Below are 7,073 nucleotides of genomic sequence, written 5' to 3'. Positions count from 1 at the left end.
AGACGTGGGGAGACAGGTTGACCAAGCCTGCCTGTACCATAGACTGTATATTACAGTCTATGGTACAGGCAGTCTATGGTCTAGTATCTAGTCTATGTATCTGACACAGAAGGCTGCAAAGTGATCAGTGGAGATAAGAGGTTGACAGGTTAATTAGGCTACATTGCATTTGGTCTCAAATTGTAGGTATCTGCTTGATCCGCCAGCTTTGTGCCTCCTGAGTGCACTGTGACGAAGCCGGTCTCGGGAGGCAACACAGGGCAGGGGTCGCAAACCGTGGGGATTTCTTTAAGGCTGCAAGGGAAGCTCAGCTTCCCCTAAAATGTCAAAAAATGAATGGTCAGATATGTCCTATTGCGTTAATCTCGACTTTAAGGCTAGATTTTTTTGTAGTTCACAAGTGCTCGACATGTATTCTACACTATTTAGTAGTACACAAAGAGTCTTTTTTTAATAAAGGTGTTTAAGACTTGTCACTGATCCAAAACCGTGTAGCGACGTCTGTGTACTACGCATAGGCAACATTGTCATTAAGTGGTTAACATGTAATCTGGGGACTTTTTTTAAATTCTTGTTTACGTCAGGCTATGAACTACGAGGTGTTTACGTGGTGGCCAATCTAAAAAGAAATAAAGGAGTTGTTACATGTTACATTAACATAAACCATTTTTGTCACATGTGGAATGGAGTCTGAGATAAGGCAAATGCTACCAGCAATGAGCTACCACAGGCACGATGACACGCTGTAAACTGCAGGTGAGAAAGGTTAAATAGAACTGTAGACACACAAGCTACAACCAACATAAGAAAAGTCAGAATGACAATACCACTGATAAACCCCCACTCACACAGTAAAGGTAGGTGTTAGTGTGTTAAATGGTCAACAGTTGTCAGTTAAGACCATGATGAAGAAACTACACCACTACACAGATACACAAAGTACCTACAGTAGCAGTAAATGAGTGGGGCGTGGGTAAATGAGCAGCAGCTCATACATATATGATGAGCAGCAGAAAACAGCCCAGTCTGAAAGGGGCTGACACAGAGGGTAATGAAGGCAGGTAAGAGTCTTTTCCTACAAGCTATTTCCACAACTACTTCAGAAACATGTTTTCTGGAACTCATAAACCTATATTAACTTGTGTGAAAGCGTTCATAATGTGGGCGCTTTAAGAACTCTGCTATACTATACAGAAGTAAAAAGAAAGAAACATTAAACAGGGTGGATGACTCTTCCGCCTATACAAACTTACCCAACGCCACATTTTTCCGTTCTATAGAGTTTTTCTTTGGGAGAAACACTTTTAGAATATAATTCAATGTTAAGCAGAGACCCTGAATAAGCAACTCCTTAATTATTTCATTGTATGTGAATGGTATTTTAAATCCAGCTAAAAGAAGTAAAATATTGTCAACAATGGAAAAGGAAAATGCACAGGTTGCTTTTGCAAGAGACCCATCTTACCCCATCAGGACATGAGAAACTAAAGCGAATGGCATTTTCCTCGGTCTATTATTCATCTTACAATTCAGGCCAGTGGAGAGGTGTAGCATCGGAAAACTGAGAGGTTTCAGACAAGGAAGGGAGATATATATCTGTGTTTTGGGAGATATTGATGATTCTGTCATAACATTATGCAGTATCTATGCTTATTATGCTGGAAGGGAATGTGCTTTTTATAGAAAGAATATTTGATTTGAGGATTGGGGCCACAGGAATTGTCATAGGGGTTAAGTAATATCATTTTGTGCTCAGGAAAAGAAAGAAAAACAATTACCATTAATTAGTCAAACATTATAAATCTGATAACAAAAAATCAGATTATAAAAAAAATAAAAAAAAATAATAATAATTGCTAAACAGAAAATTACTAGTCTGGCTCAAAATCAACTTTTGGCAAGGAAGCAACAAAAACAACACGATGTATAAAATAAGGGACCCTGTACACACAATCTTGTTTAACAGATGAGCAACGAATTGGAATTCCTTAATTCTCTCAACTTCACTGGTCCATCAGAGGAACACAACCAAATAATATCAGCTACCATGACTAAGAGGTAAATAGCTCCATCTCCAGGCTCAAAGTGAATAAGTCGCCTGGCCCAGATGGCTTTCCACCCGAGTGGTATAAGCTTTTTGACTTGAGCTAATGCCAAGCCTTCTATGGGCCTGCAATTTATCACCTCAAGACTCATTGAAATATTAAGTATACTTGCCAAAATGAAAAAGATCTCTACACTGGCAGAGGTGAATTATGGCGCTCTTTCAACAAAACTTAAAGATGACATACACAGATGGAATTCTATCTCTTTGGCCTCAATCATAGAATTGACTCTGTATAGATAAAAATCCTTCCAAGGCATCTCTATGTTTTCCAACCAATTCCTGTAGAAATTCCCCCTAAACAACTCTCTGAATTGAATAAGAAAAAATCTGGATTATGCTGAAAGGGATTTATAGACTGAGCCGCAAACTGCAAATAATTCATTGGTGTGCCTATGTTCCTGGTTTCCATCCTAATGAAATGGATTATAGATTTAAATCTTGAATAGCAAAAGGAATAACAACAATTTAGTCTCTTACAGATAAGGGACAACTAAAAGACTTTGAGAGCCCGAGGAAAGAACATAGCCTTGAAAAATCAGATTTTTATAGATACCTGCAGATAAGTAACCATAACGGGAATAATATTAAAAATGGTAAAGACTTTAACGATCCTGTGCTGAAGATATTTATTGGTCCCTACCAGAGAAATTCAAATGAGGGCCTTGTATCCAAACTCTTTAACAGCCTTCTGACAAAAAACTCCAGAGAATACATTAAAGACAAATGGGAAAAAGGGTAATCTCAGTACATCACACGAGGTCTGGCTCGATGTATGTACATTTCAGTGGAAATTTCTTATTCCATTTTTTATAAGACTGAAACAGATGTTACATGTTGACGGGGGAGATACAAAATGTTGGAAACAGCATGGATTTCAGGAAGAGAACCACTGGCATACATTTTGGGAATGTCCAGGTGTAAGACCTTATGAGACCGGGCATCACAAAACAGTGATTTACCCCTGCAGTTCTCTACGTTGTTTTTAGGAAATGCTGATTTCCATGCGAGACAGTCTGATGTTGTTTGGTATTTTGACATCCGCTGGTAAAAAATCCCTCACAAAAGGTTGGATGCTTCCTGAAGTCCCCACAATACAGGAGTGGATGTACGCTGTGGAGAGGATAACCTTCTGAGAAAAATGTTTTCATTAAACTTTGGACTAAGTGGTCAACTACAGCCTGAATAAAAATAAAATAATAGACAGCAGAGAAAATGAAATATTGTTCTGATGTAAGCCTCATTATCTACACTGCTGTGCAAAAAAAAAGAGTTGGCTTTCAAATTAAATGTTTCTTATAAAAAAAAAAACATTAACTAATCTCTTAGTTATGCTGTAATAGTTTTAGACAGCTGGGGGACTTCCTTTGACACACTGAGCTCCTTGCTCCTTTATCTTTTCATTTATGTGCATCCATAACCAGAAATGCTTGTTACTAACCTAGCTCTGGGGAGTCATTCCCCGGAGTCCTTATGTTCTTTTTCCCCCAGGATGTGGGGTCCTTGTAAATTCTGGAGTGTGGTCTAGACCTACTCTATCAGTAAAGTTTCTTGAGATAACGCTTGTTATGAATTGATACTATAAATAAAATTGAATTGTATTGAATTAATGTGGACTGCTCCTTTATTAAAGTGGCACAGCCAGTACATTTATGTAGGCTATCGACATAGGCTATTGAATCTGAATTTTCTTTGTCATATGAAAGTGTACGCTATTCTTTGTCTTATTTTTTACGCTTCCATCAAAACAAATAAATACTAGGCTACGGCATTATATGATAATGTTATTTGCTAAATTTCACATATTAGCCAACCACAAACCATCACTTTTAATATTCACAATAAAACCCAAACATTTTATCAATTCAATATTCTATAATGAGAAAGCTATTAAAACCATTAATCTATGTAACCACTATAATATTTTCATAAGCGGCTTTATTTTTGGTTTATTTGTGATCCCCCTGGCAATATGCATGTTTGTGTATGTTCTTTATGTTGTTCTGCCTGTCTTTGAATGTTGTTTAAATAAAGAAGGAAAAAAGAAAAAAAAAGTGGCTGTCGTAAAGTGGTTTTAACTGACGTAGCTCATCCTATAAAAGCGTTTGCGGCACGTCGCGAGGGCCTTTTCAGCGCGCTCTCTGTCGGTTGGAGTCATGTTTATGTTCGGTGTCCTAGCTGAACAACATGGAGGTAAATAGTAGTTATTAAATAATTAAGTGACCATACGCGGCACACATATAGTCCACAGGACTCCTGTGGCTAAATAGCGTTATGTCAATGTGAGCCTTTTTTTTTTTTACTTTTTGAAACTTGACGTCCTCATTTTCGGCACCACGTTGTCCAGCGTTAGCCTAACAAAAGCTAACTGCTAGCTAGCATGAGACTAAAATAGCTAACTGCTTCCTTAAGAATGTAAAAATACATATGCAGACTGAAGTGTATATTCAAATGAAGTCGGTAGTTGCAGGTCATTAATTGAAGGAAACGCAAGTAATTGTTTTTGATTCAAACGAAACAAGCAATGATTAATACATAGGGGATTGACAAGGTCTTAAACGATCCTTGTAGATTTTATCGGGATTTCAAATGACGTAACAATGGTGTGGCTCCGCTCGGAGGTAGAATGGTTGCCCAATAACCAAGGTTGGAAGTTCAATTCCAGGCCCGTCTGCCGCGTGTCACTGTCTTTCATTCAGCAAGATACTGAACGCATCATATCTAGATAGATGAAATATGTTGGTTGTTTTTTTTTTTTTTTTGGGGGGGAGTACATGTTCATCAGTCCAGATATCTGCATCAATTTGCACCAGTCCTGTTGTCCTACGCCACTGTGCAGCAGTGTCAGTGGGCCTGTCCTGTGCAGTGGGCTGATCCAGTACAACAGTGGCTAAAGGATTTCAGGTTTTGCTTTCACCTCTGCACTGTCGGTTGCTGAACGGTGACAATGAGGCCTGGCACATTGACCCACCATTTACTGGAATGCATGGAAATGTATAGTATATAACTAGGGTTACTGTGCGTTTTAAGAGGGGAAGTTCCCACATTTAAACTAACTCCCTTGTTTCTTTTTTTTTTTTTTTTTTTTTTTTTGTAGGAAATGTGATCTCATTGAATGAGTTGCGGAGAAAAGTATCCTGCAGTTTGTGCTTCCCTCCATGACATGATGTAAGTATTTGTGCTCTAAACAGGTTAACGAAATTAAGAAAAATAGTGTTGAGTCACAACAGAAGTTCTCAAGACACTTTACAGAGTAGTAGATAGACCAACAATTTCCTACAAAGAAGCATTTGGTCCAACAGTGGCAAGGAAAACTTTCTTTAGGCAGACCTCGGACAGACTAGCATGAATCAGGTGTCCATGCACTCCAGTCTTAGTTAAAGTTGACATTGGCTCCCAGTGCATGGCAGCGGGAGACATGTTACTTTTATAGGTGAAGACACTGTCAGTGATGTGTGTTTGATATACCGGTGGAGTAAGGTGATGCTTCCTATTTACTTTATGTGAAAATGTGCAGCGGAGCTTGGCGCCGCCATTAACTGTTGTGATTGGCCAATAAGATGCAGTTTTTCTCCCATCCCGGAATGCTGTATGGACTAGCCAGACCTTGCTGTGGAGGAAGGTCTGGCAATGCCAGACTACAAATGGTGTAAACTGAACCCTAACAATGGATACATGTAACATGAAGTGGAGAGTTCAGTACGGTCCCTGTTGGCACAGTATGAGCTCTGGTCCTGTCATGTGGGCCATAGCGCTCTTACAGTGCATAGAGCAATTCATTCTCTTGCAACCCACTGCTGTGGACTGCAGCAGTGTTACTAATGAGAACTGACAGCAATTACTTTTTTTTTATAATATAAAGTCAATTACATTTGATGGCAGTGAATTTTAACAGTCCTGTCTGTTGCAGGTGCTGAAGACCTCAGGCAAGATGGGTAAGTTGTAATACTGAATAAATCTACCTTTGACTGTCATGATGATTGGCTAAATGTTCAACTGCTCTGAAGTGTGAGTGAAAGATGCCTCTCTGAACAACATGCTGCACTGATAACTGAATGGGGGTGCTTCTGGAACACATTGTCACCGTTGTTCTGCCTCCTGCAGGTCTCCTCACTGCCCTCATCTGCACGGATGGAGCACCTTGTAAGTACAGAGATCATGCATTGATAAAACCTTTTTCCATTATCACCACCTCCAGATTTAAAACTGGTGGCTGTTGCGGACAATGTGATGCTAGGATAAGCAAATCCGCCAGAAGAGCTAGGCTAGTTAGTGGACTAGTGCATTATGACAGCACTGTATGGTATCTGCAGCCAGTTGGTTCATCAGCTGGTATGTTCACATGTACATTTGGAGCTGGAATATTGGGATCAGAAGGCAGAAGTGGGAGATTCAGTACGTGTCCCTGTTGGCACAGTGATGGCTCTGGTCCTGTCTGTGGGCCATAGCGCTCTACAGTGCATAGAGCAATTCATTCTCTGCACCCCATGCTGTGGACTGCAGCAGTGTTACTAATGAGAACTCGACAGCAATTACTTTTTTTTTATAATATAAAGTCATTACATTTGATGGCAGTGAATTTTAACAGTCCTGTCTGTTGCAGGTGCTGAAGACCTCAGCAAGATGGGTAAGTTGTAATACTGAATAAATCTACCTTTGACTGTCATGAGTATTGGCTAATGTTCAACTGCCTCTGAAGTGTGAGTGAAAGATGCCTCTCTGAACAACATGCTGCACTGATACTGAATGGGTGCTTCTGGAACACATTGTCACCGTTGTTCTGCCTCCTGCAGGTCTCCTCACTGCCCTCATCTGCACGGATGAGCACCTTGTAAGTACAGAGATCATGCATTGATAAAACCTTTTTCCATTATCACCACCTCCAGATTTAAAACTGGTGGCTGTTGCGGACAATGTGATGCTAGGATACAAATCCGCCAGAAGAGCTAGGCTATTAGTGAGCTAGTGC

General features: G+C 39.8%; 1 protein-coding gene and 1 non-coding gene across 2 annotated transcripts in view; both read left to right on the top strand.

The window, feature by feature from the left end:
- txnipa (thioredoxin interacting protein a) overlaps positions 1–7,073 on the top strand; it is a 21,356-nt gene that overhangs the window by 1,583 nt on the left and 12,700 nt on the right. The gene's annotated exons all lie outside the window — the stretch shown is intronic.
- Positions 6,071–6,141, top strand: LOC116702224 (small nucleolar RNA Z40). Its single transcript, XR_004335100.1, has one exon. It is a non-coding gene; the product is annotated as a small nucleolar RNA Z40 (small nucleolar RNA).

The sequence above is a fragment of the Etheostoma spectabile genome, chromosome 14 (assembly GCF_008692095.1).
Source record: "Etheostoma spectabile isolate EspeVRDwgs_2016 chromosome 14, UIUC_Espe_1.0, whole genome shotgun sequence".
In the NCBI taxonomy this organism is placed as follows: domain Eukaryota; kingdom Metazoa; phylum Chordata; class Actinopteri; order Perciformes; family Percidae; genus Etheostoma; species Etheostoma spectabile.
This window is presented reverse-complemented; position numbering and strand designations above follow the sequence as displayed.